This window comes from Medicago sativa, chromosome 8 (assembly GCF_051527215.1).
Source record: "Medicago sativa cultivar Bolivia chromosome 8, Bolivia_mono, whole genome shotgun sequence".
Lineage (NCBI taxonomy): Eukaryota > Viridiplantae > Streptophyta > Magnoliopsida > Fabales > Fabaceae > Medicago > Medicago sativa.
In genome coordinates, this window is record NC_140756.1 from 86,105,076 (window position 1) to 86,123,123 (window position 18,048).

The 18,048-nt window shown below is 31.6% G+C and overlaps 1 pseudogene across 1 annotated transcript; it reads right to left on the reverse strand.

The window, feature by feature from the left end:
- Window positions 1-10,071: 10,071 nt before the first annotated feature.
- On the reverse strand, window positions 10,072-16,697 carry LOC146902664 (RNA polymerase II C-terminal domain phosphatase-like 4; annotated as a pseudogene). The gene is made up of 9 exons (XR_015021299.1): window positions 16,588-16,697; window positions 16,162-16,312; window positions 14,772-14,851; window positions 13,491-13,614; window positions 12,549-12,730; window positions 11,518-11,820; window positions 10,836-11,022; window positions 10,706-10,744; window positions 10,072-10,575 (listed from the first exon to the last, which is right to left on the reverse strand). The product of XR_015021299.1 is annotated as an RNA polymerase II C-terminal domain phosphatase-like 4 (transcript).
- Window positions 16,698-18,048: the final 1,351 nt, after the last annotated feature.

Here is an 18,048-nt window from a genome sequence, read left to right on the forward strand (position 1 = left end):
TCACCAGACCTCATGCGCAAGAGTCTCGCACTTATGGGAGATATGTTAAAGTGCCAATTGTGACTTAAAATTCCACAATATATGCAAGTAGATCTTTAAAATCATATGAGTGAGATGACCAATATACATAATATTTTAAGATTTTGGGCGATGATGTGGTGTCAATCTCACTTGTGTGCTTTGTGATGATCTACCTCATTGCAGGTGGCCATGAAACTCTAAACATTTTGATGAATTATTTTATTAGTTTTTTCAACGTTGTTTGTATAATTTTTATATTAAATTGAAGTTTTTTGATGTTGTTCGCTTTCATGCAATATTTTATAATATCAATCTCTATTATTTTAACTTCCTTCAGTTTTGGTCTTCGGTGGGATTTCACGATAAAAAAACATTGATGTGTTATGTTGAGTTGACAAAATACATGTTTATTGAACATTTTTAAATGTTTTGGCGTATTTTTAATTGAGTTTAATTTTTTGGTAAATTGATTACCCAAATATCTCAAACTCCTTCAATAGACCGATAAAATTATTATAAAATCACTCTATTTGCTATAACCTCATGAACAAAACACACAATTCTTATTTTTTTTTACCACTATCACATCTCTTAATCTCAAATTTATTTTTCATGATCTTCTTTCTTTTTCTAATTTTTTTATCTCTATTCTCATGACAGATATGAACATAAACCCCAATCCATTAAATTACATCAATCCAGCTTTTTGACCATGTTGTGCCTCAATTTGACCTTATTTGACTATGTAGTATGTCACATAATTAAGGACACAGTCGCACATTGGGGGGAGAGAGGGGGGGGGGGAGAGGAGAGAGAGAGAGAGAGAGAGAGAGAGAGAGAGAGAGAGAGAGAGAGAGAGAGATGTTAATGTGTTTGATATGAGTTAAAATTTTACAATAGATGGAAGAGTAGATGATGAATAACATATAAGTGAAATGACTCATATACATGTATCTAAAGATTTTGGATAAAAATGTGGTGTCAATCTCATTTGTGAGATTTATTTTACTCTGATGTTGAATATAATTCAATGTAAGCTTCATAGGAAGTCCCAACATTACAATGATTTGTTTTTGTTAATTTTTAGGTGTCATTTGTGTTAATTTTATTATCTTACATTTTAAACTTTTGATGTCATTCACTTTGATGGAATTATTTTTTGGTGAAAGCAATATTTAAAACTCCTTCACTTTTGGTCTTTGGAGGATCTGAAAAAGGAAAAATGTAGATGTGTTATGATGAGTTAACAAAATACACATTTATTAGACATTTTAAATTTATGTGACATTTTTTTAATGATTCTAATATTAGGTAGAAAAATTACCCAATAATTTATAACTTCATCAACAAACTCATAAATTATCAAAAACTCGTTATTTTCCCTTACCATTTCTCTCATGTTTAAATTTTGTTTTCATCTTCTTTCTTTTTCTATTTTACTTACGCTCTTCTCATGAAAGAAATGGGTAAAAACGCCCCTCTATAAAAGTGCCACCAACCCATCTTTTTTACAGGTTGTGTCTCCAATCTTAGTTGGATATTTCGTCAAATCATAGACACCAAGATTCTCACCCTTAGAAAGAAGAAGTTAATGTGACATGTGTGAGTTAACCTTTTATATTTGATGCAAGAGTAAATATTGAGAAACATATAAATGAGATGTCCAATATACCTAATGTCTTAAGGTTTTGAATGAAGATGTGATGTCAATCTCATTTGTGGGGTTTGTCTTAGACAAATGTATTCAATTAGACAATTGATATTTCATTAAATGCTAAGATGATTTTGCACCTTTCGTAGAAAAATAAAATGATACTCTTCATAGCATTATAATTAAATCAACTATATAATCTGACATATTTTTAGGATCCTTTTTTTTTATCAAAACAAATTGACCAGAAATAATTTGAATTAATTCAATTTTAGAAGCAATTCAAATGTCCTTGCAATGACATACACTCATACTCTCACCCCATGCACGTTTATTTCTATTTTTCAGGTATAAGTAAATTTCAAAGTATCATCAGAGACCGGATCACAGTAGAGTCTAGTTTAGGGTCTCATTATTCGTTGTATTTTTAAAGGTGTCTTTTATGTAAATGTAAATATTTTGTAAATCTTTCTTCTAAATAAAGTTATTCAAAGTCATTTGTATGAAGTTTTAAGTTGAAATCTTAAAGTAAAACTCCATTTGAGTTGAAAAAGTTTTAAATTCTTAATACTCAAATTGGAATGTTACACATACTCATTATGTTATATCATATACTCGTACTCAATGGTCCTTGCATTTTAGAAGCAATTCAATGGTTCTTGCAATGACATCAATGATACGTTTCATATTTGAGAAACGAAAGAAAAATGAAAATGAAAGCCCAAGAAAAAAAAATGTCACGTCACCAAGCGAGTTGAAAGTTGAGCAGAAAAACATTTAAGATTTTGCATGTTAGAAAGTTATATTTGTTGTACCTATATATATATATATATATATATATATTTGATTTACTTGTTAACAAATATGTGTATGATTGAAACCTATGATGATTTAGTTACTCTAATTGGTAGAAAGTTACGGCAAAGAGTACATGACTCCATTTGATTGGTAGAGAAATCAAACAATGATGATAATTTGATGGTTGCCTTTGAAACCATCAAATTAATAAGTGATAAAAAATTCAATTAGTTTTTCATTGAAAAAAAAATGAAGCTATTTTTTATTTGTTTACAATAGTGAAATTTGCATATACCAATTTTTTTTTAAAGAAAAACAATTAAAAAAACTTTATATTTTGTTACGTCTCACATGGATTCAATCCAAATGTGATTGTTACCATTTTTGGTAAAAAAAAAAATTAGCGGAGTAAACATCGTAATATTATACAAACAATAATCAACTCATAAATATTTTTTTCTTAACAATTTTTTTTTGGTAATGAATGGGTGTTTCTTTTTAGGAAATGGATCCTTAATCGGCGGTAAAGGGTTAACATCGTTTTATTTATTATCTTAGCGAAATTAAAAATGAAAGAAGATTTACATAGGATCTTTAGTGCACTCTTGTTGAGATTAAAATACTAAGTAAAATGTACCAAAAAACAAATATTACTAAGCAAAAGGATTTGTCCAATGTAATTGTTCTTATTTGGATATTTTTATAAGCTTTATTTTAAATAAAAAATTTCATTAAGCTTTATTTTTTTTCGAGAGAATTAAGCTCTATTTTATAAGCTTTATTTTAACGGTTATTTTTCATTCAAACTCATTCATGAATTTTCATTGTCATTTAATCCTTCATTTAATTTAATTATACATTTTATTTGATGTTATAAAATTTCTGTTTCAAGCAAGAGAAGTAAAACACGTTGTTTGATTAATTTTTTTCTAACGTTAATGGTTGATTCATATTTAGAAACAACGGAAATGGAACATGTGTATGGTACAATTGCAAAATTTTTAAAGGTAATAAGATCGTATGAAATGAATAAGCAAGTGAAAATGATGTAAGATGGATCGACTATATATAGGGAAAAGGCTAGCAGATTATTGAACATTAAACATATGATTAAAAACGCAAATCATCCATTTATCATGTTGAAGGAATTGAACAAATTATTTTTTAGAGGAAAAAAGAATTGAAGGTAAATGATGATCACCATTAAGGAATTGAAGGTAAATGTTATTAATTATCTTTGACCATGCATATTATGTAATCAACTAAAATCAATGCATATAATTTTCATTCAAAACAAAATTCTTGCAGTGATAATGTATGATTAAATGGACACTTCTTTACCAAAATTCTTGCTTGTTCGATTTTTTAACAAAATATGGCCTAATAAGTTTGATTGGAAAATTTGCCTACCTTGATTTATTTTTCCAAAAATTAAAACAAATATTTGGAAAATTATTTTATTAAATTTTTCGTAGGAAAATTAATACGTAAAAATGATTTTCTATTTACTTAGGATATTATTTTCATAGATTAAACAAATCATGAAGAAAATACAACGATTAAGTTATAATTGAGTAATAAAATAGAGTTGAAACTGGATAATAAAATCACAATCAGTTTTTTTTAGTACAATTTAAATCAATAATTATTCGCCTATTTTGATTTATTTTTGCTGTGCATGCCTTTTGTTTATTAAAGAGATTCGAAGTAGATATTTTGTTTTATTTTGTTTAAGATTATTAATTGAATTGTTAGCATGTATAAAAATGATTGACTAAAAATTATAAAATTTTCACCATAAAAAAGGACAATTGCTTTGGCACGTGAAAACCTTCTCTTTCTTGATTTGATTATGAATGTTCATAAAAATTACTAAATTAATATGAGTAAGTAATAATAACTTTGAATGTTCATAAAAATTACTAAATTAATATGAGTAAGTAATAATAACAAAAAGGAAGTAACGTGTTTATTGTAGGAAATTTACAAATGAAGAATTAAGAGCAATTAAGTCTTGTAAGCAAATTAAAATGTCACGTGTACTATTTTTTTTATCTTTATAATAATATAGATTCGTAATTTTGTATATAGTGAATGAGTTAACTTGTATATACCAACAATTTTTTTTATTGATATATCAAATCACTTTGTTTTATTGGTGCATCTAATCAAATTGCTTTGTTTTAAAATATAATTAAAAAATATGAAAAAATAAACAAAGACAATAAAAGCCAACCAACAACATTCCTTCAAAAAAAAAACCAACAACATTAACATAGCAAAATTATAATTTGAAACGACCAAATTATTTTTTTAAGGAGAAACAACTAAATTATTCCTTCAAAAAATAAACTAAATTATATATTTCAGCCAAAAAAAATAAATTATCAACAAACAATTTGATGATAATGCCAGTAAACACTAAAAAGAACATTAGTACGTGTTTATATCCATGTTTCATAGAAAGAAAAAAAAATCTCCATGTTTCATAGATCCTTATCAATCCTTCTCAATCTTAATATTCTTCAAAAATTCTTGGACGAAATTGTACTGCTGCTACGTGTTGATCATGATATCAAATGATCGCTTGAAAGGTGTGAGTTCAAAATTTAGATGTCTAATTGCTAGGTCTAGCCTCCACGTTACATATTAGATCCATAATCCCTGGACTTTGATAAAGAAGTCTATAAATATAAAGAAGTCTAGAATTTATAAGTGAATTAAAAAAAATGATAGATAATACTATCAAATAAAAACAATACAATGAGAGAAAACTAATAGAAAATAGTATAAATGAAAACACCTTTTTACCCTAACCACCATCATATACAACTTTTGTTACGATATTTGGAAAGAATTCTGAATTCTTTGAATGAATATGAAATGGTGAAAGTTGAACCAATATTTATAGAGAAAAATTGAGCAATACAATTGTTGATGCAGATCTTAAATTAGAACTTTTTTCACACGTAATTATAAGACATTTATGGACATTAAAGGGTGATTGTTTGATTAGTGGAAATACACATACAAAATGAAATGGTTGTAGGTTCAATAGAGAGCATATTCTTATAGGATGCCACTTTTGTATTGGCATTCATGTCGGTATCAATTGTAATAAATGGCAAGGTCAAACATGTGTTAATATGTAACAATGATTTATCAATAGCCAATAATCAAGCTACAATTAGATGATGAGGTGCACATGTGTATTAGTGATGCTTAGGTGTGTAATACATTAAATGAAGTTTAACATAGAAGAGTGCCAAGTGTACTTTTCAAAAAAATTAAGGCAAATATATATAATAGAGATTATTCATATTTACTCTAATAAACCTAGGATGTTTTTTGAATGACATGTAACCTGACCTTTTAAGCTAAATAGGCTTCTAAAAAGTCTGGGCCTTCTATTTTTAAAAAAAAAGCTCGGTCTGGTCTAACCTATCGCAGGCTAGGTTGTAGGCCTTGTAGGCCGGTCTGGTCTATTCCCATCCATATGCATGGGTCGGGGTTCAAACACTAGAAACCCCATGTATTTACCTTAAAGGGTGAACTCTAACCACTAAGCCTGACAAAAAAAAGAAGACAGAGTGACAGTCATCCTTAAAACTCACAAATAATATTTGATCATTTTTGTGGAGTTCATAGTTTAAATATGACTCTAGCAATATCACCATTACCCCGTCCTATAATGTTAATAGATAGATAACTTTGGTAGTTAAAATAGATTCTAAAATATGTATATAAGATTAAACTAACTGCACTTATATATCTTTCCCATTAAAATAATAATTAAAATTAAAAAACATAAAAACTTATTTAGGTTAGTACGACGATATTTGCTTGAGATATTAGAGTGTGCTTCTTTCAATGTTCAAGTTCGATTATCTTCGAAGTCAATTTTGTGAAATACAAAAACGTATCATCCACTTCCTACAATTCGGCATGAACCTTTGGGTAGGCTTTGCAGGATCAACAACAATAGTTGCTCTCATTCAACACTAACATCTTCTTCTTCATAAGCTTTGCGAGTGAAGTTCCTCTCTTTTTATATGTGCATTCCCGATCTTTTTATTTTATTTTGAAGAGGTGCATTCCCGATCTTTTTAGTCTCTTGAATATTCGATTTAGGTCAAAAGGTATGGTACAACGGCCTTTCCTGAAAACATAACTAGAGCTAATAGAAATCCAATCCAAATCGTTTCAAGAAAAGAAGTCTTCATCTTCTTTACTTTAAAAGTAGGAGCGGGGAATTTCAAATCTCTACTAGGCTGCTTTTTGATGTGTGCTCCCCCCCCCCCCCGAGTCAAGACGTATGTCGTGTCATTGGAGTAGAAATTGGAAATAAAAGGGTTGTGGGAAAGGATCCGACCTAGCTGCTATTGAATCCGCGAAAGGGGATGCCCAGGGTTGAAGTTGAACGAGGAAAGTCGGGATTTCCTATTTCTTTGTTTTTAATCCTAATCCACTGGAGGTTAAGATAGGCTTGCAACAAATTCATTCGATCGATTCCCCGAGCTAATTTGGTTTTTTCAAAAGAAAAATCAAGAAAAAAAAGGTTTCTTAAAAAAAAATCAGAAGAAAATAAAAGCAAAATAAGTTTCCTTTCACACACAAAGTAAAATAAGAATGTGATTTATATATTATTAATAAATGTCTCAAAAAGTATATTGTTATAAATTTGTCAAATATTGCTATACGTATTAAATTAAATTGATCGTAATACTTATCATCACATTGAAATAATAATTTAAATTAAATTTTCAAAAATCAAATTTCAAAAATAAAGAAAAAAGTTGTCACATTAAAAAGCTATAATTTTATGTTGTTTATTGAATTGTTGAGTTACGAGCCGTTGTGATACTGTTGATTGATATACACTTCCTTAACTATTTTAAGAGGTATCATATTGATTTTATAATTAATTTAATTACGTTTTGGTCATATAACTAACCTTATGTGTATCAAATAAATCTTTGATGTTAAATTTTACGAAAAACGTTAACATTTATCACCCCCTCATCACCAAATCTAAAAAAATTCATCACCATCATGATAAAAAAAACTCAAACAAAAATTAAATCAAATAAATTTTCATAACAAAGGTGGGAGCTTTGCAATCATTCAACTCTTTTACTATATAATTCATTGTAAACTTCCAAAAATCTTAATCTCCACATTCCAAGATTGTTACAAATCTCCTTAATTCCACAGCTCCAATTCAAAACCATAAACTCCATAAATCTTCAACAGGAAAATAGGTTGATTAAATCAAAAGTTAATATTTGCTTCTACTAGTGCTAGCATTGAAGATAAACTCCACGCCTCTGGGATTGGATGCACCCACTTCTTTAAAAATCCATCTCAACTCATTTCTATATTACTTGCATGAAAGACTTGTTGTTTGAATCCATCACATGCATTGTTTGATAAAAATTGTTCATAATGTGAAATTAGGATAGGAACAAGAACAATTTTTATGCAAACAACTTTTGATCTGGGATAATTTTCAGATGAAGATGCAATTTGGTAATGAAGGTGATAATTTTTTTTGGGTTTGATGACGAAGATGACGAAAGCGGGTATCATAAATGGTTTATTGAGTGACGAAAGTGAGTTAAGGAACCAAAATGTAACAAAAATTAATTGAATGAAAGAGTAGAATGATTATCCTTGCTACATAATCAATTTATGAGAAAGAAGAAATAGTATTAGAGAGAAAAAGAAGAAGAGGGTAAGTACAAGTACTTCGTGTGTTTGGTCCAACGTCATGTTTGTAAAAATCATGGCAACACATAAGCTTGGTTTTCTAGCTTCTTAGAAATCACGGTGGGAATGTGTTTCAACATAGGTTAGAAATCAAGCTATTTGCCAATCATTGTCACTTCTCTCGTGTACTATTTTGGATCATAATATAATATTATTACTCCGCCTCATTAAAACTAACCTTCTCCTTTAGTTTTAAGGTAAGATAACTAGCAGCTATCGAAAAAATAATCCTCTGCCACTTCATTGAATAAGTACTTGGGTCATTGTTTGAGTTCTCTATTTCTGGACTCTAACTAACACTGTCACATGTTGTAAAATTGGTACCCACTTCATTGATAGTCAATGTTTTGGAAATGGAAGGCTCCTGCGTCTTACCTTTGAATAGCTTCGATTGAGATATGTCCAATACAAGATGTGATTTAGCTTACTCCGATAGCTTCAACTTAAAAGCCACCACACCAATCCAAATAATAGTAGAAAATTGTCCTTAGTAACTATTCCAATTTCAGATGCTTGCTTAAAGTCACTAGACCCTGCATATAATAAAGTTCCAATATAGCAAACAACAAATAATGCATAACAAGCTCAATAAGAACTTTGATTCCTCACATTGTTTGAGATTTGTTGAGGTATGCCACAGACTTTTGGTATTGCATTCATGTCTCTTCTAGGATGACTACGAGACAAACTCATCTTTGAAGAGTGGTTAGAGACCTTTGAGGAAATAATTTCAATCTATGATGCATAGATATTGATACGGACTGTAGTATCATACGGTACCCGGTATGGATAGGAAATATGGTAAATTTTAAAAAACAAAGGTACAATTACATTCATATAAAATAACCAAAACATTCTTGATAAAAAAAATCCAAAAAATTATTTTTTGAGTGAATTACTACTCTTGTTGTAAAAATTAGAAGAAGAAAAAATCCAATTATAATAAAAATAATATAATACTATTCGTATTTTAACCACATGTTGAACCGCACATCTATCATCATGCTTTAGAGATTTACTTTTTTTGTCAACCGCCTCAACTATTTTTATCAAAAACAAGGAAAAGAATTGAAATACATTAAAAAATAAAAATTATTTCTACTATTTGTCCACTACTTGCACATTTTGTTATATCCACCATCATGAATCAGACAAGTAAAACTGGCATACGGTACGAATAACATACACATACCCGGTATTGGTATGTGCTCGGTACGGGTACATTACCATTTTAGGAGTACCCATGCAGCCATGCTTGAGAGGTTTCAATAAAAATCATTTCAAAGTCTTTTTTTTTGGAGTGCTCATTTCAAAGTCTTTTATCCACAAAGGAAATGCTTTGATGCCTAGTAGATTTAAAGCGGAATTCTTCCCGTCATGAATGTTATGCAATATCCTTTTCTCCCTATTTGGTGGATTGTCATAGAGTTCCATCAACGGCGACGATGTTGAATCCGGTTACTCTTCCTCATCAAATATTGTAAGAATGTCATAACATAGGACACCATAAAAACGCAGTTATGAGTGTGCATGTCATAACATTAGGGTTTAGGACACCATAAAAACGCAGTTATGAGTGTGCGTGTTCCTAAATGATGTATTTAAAATATGTCATTTGTGATAAAAAAATGACAAATTTCAAAAGTTGGGGATACACACGCCATATTTAAAATGAGAAACTAAAAACGAATCAAGCTTAATGAATTTTTGGAGAATCAAAAGTGTATCTACCCATAAATTCCGTTGATTTTCCCCAACCACGATTAGCAGTTGGAGAGAGGAATATACTGGATAAGAACAAAAAAATTACTATACATGTTATAATCGCAATATCATTGTAAACCTTCCACTTCTTTTGTTTCATAAACTCAAAAATTATCATGAAAGACTAAATTTTTGTTGGAATGAAGGAAAGGCAAAAAACATGTGGAGCAACGAAAACAAGCAAAAAGTTATACTATCCTTGCGTTTCTTTTACCAAGAAGAGAAGTTAAAAGAAGTTTTTGATTCGTCTCCAATAGAGCAGTGCTATACTACAACGGATTAGTGGTCTTTTTTACAGCGAAGTTCTCCTCCGGTTGCTTTTGCCAAAAGTAATTTGCAGCCTCTTTCCATCGGGGATGAACCAAAAACTTCTTTTCTTTAACTGCCCACCGAGACTTCTCAGTTCCAGCATCAGTGGCAACCACATGTGTCACAGTGGGGTCAAGTTGCATCAAACAGGTAGCTCCTATTTGCTCCGCAATCCTCTTGAGAGTTGGTAATGCACCATGATTAATACGGCTGAAAATGATCACACAACCGCTTAAGATTTTCCCTCTAACTGATGATAAAACCTGGAAAAAATGAAAAGATCGCAGGAGCCACATTATGAGAATTTCAAACTAGGGGGATAAATTAGCTAAATATTTCCATTTCAAAATGCTAGAACTACAAAAGACAGACAAATATCATCAAGATAACTACCTGCCTCACATCTCGATCAACAAGATCTCCTTGAAGTTACTACAAAATGTTCCACAGCACACAACTTTAGCAATATATCTAAAATAATAGAATTTTTTATCAGGATATGAGATGATAATAAGTGACTCACATCAAAGAACGTGCAGTGGACTTCTTTGAGCATTTCAAGAATTTTTGCAAGTGCTCCATCTGTTTCATTTTCATCGCTCTTGGTTTCAGCAAGAGATTTGCAATTGAAGCCAAACTGCCGACAACTTGAAGCAAAAAAATGGTATCTTTCCATCAATATCAGATTGTTTTTATGCTTCATCCATTGCCTACAACATTTTTTAGCAACAATATATTACATTGCATCTCATTTGAAGGTTTAGTTCATAGATTCATAAATGAAAAACCATGACATCTGAAACATTAAATGGATGATCTAAAGCACATTTCTAACTATGAGCTCGCTGTATAGAGAATAAACTTTACATAAACTATTTAATTCAATTCCAAAAAATTACTACATATCAGAAACATCAACGTTAAACTAATAATAGGGCAAACCGCCACACATAAACCCTCGCAAGAGAAAGACACAACCATGATGGTATGTGTTATTCTATGGAGTGGTTTCTTCAATTTAGTATAATGTAAGCATCAAAATAGATTAATCAGGCTTAGCGAAAATTGTCATTTAAACGATTGTGTTTGATTTGTTCACATATATATATCGGTAAAAGAAAATATTATGAGAATGACTTCCACATAATAACTATCATCAAACAAACATTTAAAATTAGGTAATTCGGCAAAAGTAAGAAACTAGCAGTGAACTCACATGTTCTGTATCGTCAAGAATTAAGACAGCACTTTCTTGCCCCAACACTATATCAAGCCCCTTCTGATGCCTTTGAGTCCTATCATCTCGAGATATCACTTTAGAATTGAAGTATTCTCCTTGAGGATCAAGCAGCTTGGCCATCTCCAGTGCATAGGGCCTATCACCCATATGGTGTAGATGTACATCTCAAACATTTCACTTGCTTCTTTAAGAAATGTACGGACACATGGCCTCAACTTTGTCATCATGTGCATATGCTCCAGTTTGAAGAGGCTGCCTTTGGAGACATCTATAATTTCATAATACACGTTAAGGAAAGCAACATATGTACAAAGTCATAGAAATACCCAAAACATCAAATGGTTAATTAAGAAAAAGCTCTCAAAATGGAGAATACGCATATGATGAAGTACATGAGTTGGAAAGACCCTGATTTTCCGAAAAATGCAGGAATTTGAGTTATCATGTCAATCTACTTAAAAATTATCATCAAAATCAGAGATGCTATCTACTCTGCGTATGATATATGCAGAGTTCTATGTGATGATGACCAGCATGGTACTTGCAATTGCAGAATAACACAATGATATCTGTCTTTTAACAACTACAGAAACTTGAGCAAATGCTTGTTTGGCAAATTTTTCATACAGACATAGACAAAAAATGCATCAAGCTTGTGCAAGCTTTTTAAAAATAATTCAACAAGCACAACTGTAAGATTATATGGAAAATACTCATTTGTTCCTTAAACACATTTTTACTAATGTATCTTCATACATTTACAAAAGAAGAAAAAGGTATAATGACAACATATCACTAAAAGATGATATAATGACAGCACAGCTGAACTAGAACACGTCTAGCATTTATGCTGAATACATGTCTCCTGTTTTATAAAAAGATAAAGTTCATACTTGGTATGTGAAAAAAGCAACAAAGATGAGGAAATGCATTGAGCAGAACCTTCTAATATAAAACATGATGTCAATTGCCAAAAGAAAAAGCACATTGGTATACCTTGTAGAGAATCTGTCTCGTTAAGTAAATGTAACTCTTCTGAGCTCAAATGACCAAGGATGGTGGTATTTAGCAGTGTATGATCTAGGTCAAGAACTAAGTAAAGCTTTTTACTACATAAATATTTCTTCATGTCTGTATTGCGCAGTCTAGAAATTTCCTCATCGTGAAGTCTCAATCCCTGCAAATACAAAACTTTCCATTACATTTCCCTTAAATAAACTATTGCAGGTTAAACTAGATAGATTAACTGGATTGTACTGACATGCCAACATTACCAGCCCAACCATCATGCTAACCAAATCATAAGAATGAATATACAATTTATATATATTAAACAATGCATAAATATTAAGATCTATATACAACTGATAGAATCTTCACATCATCAAACTCTGGCAGTGGGTGCATAGAAACCAGTCAACTGTATACTTTTAGTTTTATGCAAGTTCCATAGCGCGCGCGCGCGCACACACACACACAGATATATATATATATATATATATCCCAAATGAGTGGGTAATATAGGCTTGCCACAGTCTACATTTGTTGGTCGGTCGATCAAACAGTCATTTGAAAATTGCACCATGTCGCAGTAACAACTGTCCAAATCAAAATTATTACTCCGTCCAAAATTATAAGTCGTTTTGGAGAAAAAAATTATCCCAAATTATAATTCGCTTTACAATACCAATGAAGTATTAAATGTTACTTTTCCTACCATCCCCTAAACTATTTAATACTCTCTCTTCTTTCAATTCTTCAATTTATCTTTTCTATACATTAATGAACGATAATTTTGTAAAATGACTTATAGTTTCTCTTTCCCATACAACATTAATTACACTTCTTAATTTGTGTGAAATGATCAAAACGTCGTATAATTTGGGACGGATGGAGTAATTCCAGAAAATAATCATCAGAAACAATGTATACCTTGTGTTGTGTATGTACCCAAATGTCACGCCAGATTCCCCATCCAACTTTTGCCCACAACGTATACACATCTCTCCAAATGAGCCAGGATGGGTACATACATCTACCTTCACGGATGACTCTGCGACAACTGAGAGAGACACTAGGTGTTACAACACTTTCAAAATGAAATGATAAGTTCTGAGATTCACTATCATATTTTCACAAAGATTTGAAAAGATTGTGCATAATCTGGGCCCTTACAAATAAATTTAAATGAGGTATGGTTGCAACTCAGTAGCCCATAAAAAAGGCTGTCCAAAGTGTAAAACATCTAGTTGTGTACTCCCTTCGGTCACATTTATAAATGAAAAAAAAAAAAAAAACTGTTTTCTCTGTGTTTAAGGAATTCAGTTAACTCAATTTTCCTGATTTGATGTAAAACATGAGTCAAGTTTACCATATTACCCTTTTTAAATTAAACCAAAAAACTGGACCACTTTTTTGTTGGAATAAATTCACCAATTTATTTTAATGTGAAACACTCAACGAGAGCATTAATTTGAATTCCAAAACTTGTAAACTCGTGTGTGTTTACTTATCAGAAAAAAAATGAAGACTCGCATTAACATTCTCAAAAAGAACGCTCTGTCTCACTCTTAGTTCGATTTAACTCTACCAAAGACTCTACCAAAGCATTCAACAATTTATGACTCTTCCTTTTGATATCGTTACTGTACTCCTCAAAAGCATGTTTCTCGGAACTCCTTGAAAATCAATTGTACTACTGGTAAATAAAAGTGTAATAAATGCCTAAAAATTAAAATGGAATTAAATAAGGCTATGTTAGGAATAGTAGTATGAAATAGTTTAGGAATTGTAGTATGAAATAGTTTAAATGTGGTTAAGTTTTGCTTATAATAGTGACCAAGACGTGAGGTGATTTTTTTGCTTATAAATGTGACCGGAGGGAGTATGCATCATCATTAGCTCGTTACTCTATAAGAGCTGACAACATCAGTAAATTCAATCCGGTTTCTTGGTTAATGGGGGGAGGGGGAGGAATGGTTCAAGTAAAGAAAATCGGCAGTTGCAAATAACAATACCCGTCTTAAAATCTTGTTGTACAAGTAAAGTAGTGCATTAAATGCCGATACACCAACAAAACAAACATTGTGATATCCTTCTTTAAAAATTAAATTGGTTTGCTTGCTCTAAAAATTTGTTTGTGAACAAAATTTTTAAAAAAATCATTCAAGTGTAGCAGGATGGATTCTGGTTCCTAGCAATGAACCAACAATTAATTACCTAGTTTATGTTCCATGATTCCTTCTGAAGTAGACCCCTCAGTTTCTTCAGTGCTCTCCAACTTGCGTCTTTTATTTCTGCTTTAATTCGTAAAGTAAAGTGTAAGCACAAAACAAAAAGATAAAAAACTGAAACCAAAAAAAAAAAAATCAAATAATGCATCGTTGTATCTTAGACACAAAAAATAGGAACCATATGACCCCTGTCTCTCCTATAGCTTTATGCTAATTAGTTCACAATTCAACAAAAACAACAATAGTTAAAGCCTTCTCCCGATAGGTCGGAGTCGGCTACATAGATCAATGCCAAGCGATACAAAATGCTATATCATGGATCATGTCTAAAGATAGGTCATCTGAGTCCAGATGGATCATGGACTCCTATTTTTCCTTTAGTACCTCTTAACCCCTTACAAATTTAACTGTTGCACTCTTCTACAAAAATGTATCTTGACAATTGACATATCCCTTAACAGCTAAAGATGAGACCCTACTGTCTTTTAATCAATCAAAGTGATCACATCTATGATTTTATTCCTGGTTCTGTTTTGTATGATAAGTCATCCACCATAATATTTTTATCTCTAGGACTTATTTGTTAGTGGTTCTTTACTCCCCAACATTGAGTCTCACACAATATTGATGAACTTACAATTACACAGCAAAATTCCTCTATAAGCTTGTGTGATTTACATTTCCACACACCAAAAAACTAATTTTTCATACAGGAGAATATGTAAAACATAGATAAAAATACTTTCATTTGACTAGTTAAGAAGAAAAGGCATAACCGGTGGTAATATTCATTAGAGTCAATGGGGAAAGAAAAAAGCTACAATATTCAGGCCATCACTTTAGTGTGTCTTTATATAGTAAAAACAATGTCCTAAATGTAATGAAAAGTTAAAACATTACACAACAACATTTCATGATTTTTCGGAAACAAGAATCACTCCTAAAACAAATCTGTCAATTATTGATAATGATAAGAGAAATCACTTAAAAAAAAGATTGAAAGTAGCTAGTGAGCAGCTTACTAATATTAAACTATAATTAAAGTCTGAACCGCCATAATACCCTACAACAAATCTTATCCCACTAGGTGAGGTCCAGTGCATTGACCAAACAACGCAATAACATTCTATTATCGTACATCGTATCTCTATACAAACCACAACACCCAACAACAACAATCAACTTTTTTTTATACATAAGCTAATATGTCCATTTGTATAAGGACCACATTAAACAATATCCTCTAACAAATGGTAACCTCGTATATGAATATGCCATACCTAAAAGATTTCAATAAATTTGTAAAATCATCACACCCGGCAACAGTTTAACTAATACCATGACGCATGTAATATGAAACGGGCGATGAAGAGTACCTGACATCCTCAAACTCGTCTTGGGTTTCGGCTTCTTCATCTGCGGATGAGTCGGGTGAACTTGCATCTAGAGCATCGTTGAGATATGAAATGAAGTCATCGCTGCCAGAAGAATGTGCGGGAGAATCTGTCACTACACTCATATGTATCCCTATCATCCAACAAAACCCCAAATGAGGAAGCAATGATTGGGAGATATAGAAGGTTTCACAGCACAATAATAGCGGTTACTCAATCGGGTTTCAACAATGATGATTGAAATCAAATTGCAGCATGATTTAAATTATTGGGATTCCAATAATAATGGAAGGAAAACCCTAAAAGTGGAAAACCCTAAAAGGTGAAAGCAGTGTGAAATTTTCTTGAAATTAATAAATCGAAATTAAACATGACCTATGTGATTCAAGAGAGTGAGAGAGAATAAACCTGGAGGCTAGAGTTTCGAAGAAGAAGATGATGCAATGGGAGGCACAACGGCGAGGAACGGTGATGGGGAGGGCGGAGAGGTTGCACAACTGCGTATTAGGTTCGAACTTGAGGGAGAGGGAGTGAAGACCGAGACACGCAAAATACTTGTAAACAAGGTAGTAAAAACCAGACCGGGTCTATGTCCGGACCGAGTGGCTCTAAAAACCGGCCTGCATTAGTCCCACTTGAATATTGAGTGATATACTTGACTCTACTCCCTCCGGTCACTATATGCAAAAGTTCATTTTTTTTAAATTCATTCAATAAATGATATATGAGACTACGTACACCATTTATTAAATGAATCTTAAAAATCAACTTTTGTTTATAATTGTGACCGGAAGGAGTATGATATATATAAATGCATATTTTCTATTTTCATATTTTTAATTGTATATTAAGCCTCTCAAAAAAATACTGTTTATTAAAAAAATTATGAAAATTTATTATTTTGAAAATATCCATCAAGACGAATCTAAAAAGAACGTTATATAATATTAGTAGAAAAATAAGGTCAAAGTATATTAAGTCAATATTGCACATTATAAAGTAATTCATCTAATATAGGACAGAGGGAGTAATTTATAATAATTATAATTATAATTATGAGTGAATACCCAAATTCGTCCTTGAATTTGCACGAATCGGACACAAACGTCCCTCAATTCATCGAAATGCACGCTTTGTCCCTGAATTTAACAAACGTCCATCAAAATAGTCCTTCCGTCCAAATGCTCCGTTAGTGCTGCTGAGTTGTCGTCCTGCATGGCTTGTTGTCTTGTACACGTGTCTACAAGGAAGCCACGTGTACAAGGACCAATTTGATGGAAACGCTAAAAATGTCAGTTTTACTTTTTGAATTCAATTTTTCCAGTTTTTCCAAATTTACCCTTGTAATACCCATACCTTTCCATCCTCACATTTCAGTCAGAACATCATACACGTCCCTGACCTTTCTCCTTCCCGCTAAAACCTTCATCATCTTCATCAACATCATCTCCGGCGAGGAACGTTGCAAAAGATTCCGTTTTGATAGAAGATTTCGTCATTTCATAAGGTAACGCCGTTCTTGTTCGTTTTCCATTCAGTCATGTTCGTTTTCTCCCTTTCTGTGTCCGTTTTTGTGATTTTCGTTTTCAGTTTTTAGACATTCGTTTTCAACTTTAAACTTCATTACATGCTTGCTTTGATGTTCGTTTTAGATGCTGAAAATTCAGAAAATGTTGGAAATGATGTACCAGGAAATGGTGAAAATGCTGGACATGTTGCAGAAAATGCTGGAAATGTTAATCCTGCAAATCTTGTTGCTGAAAACGATGGACAAGTTGTAGAAATTGCTGAAAATGTCAATGTTGGAAGTGTTGTTGTTGGAAATGTTGCAATTCAGGGACAAAATGTTGTCAATGTTGTTGCAAATGA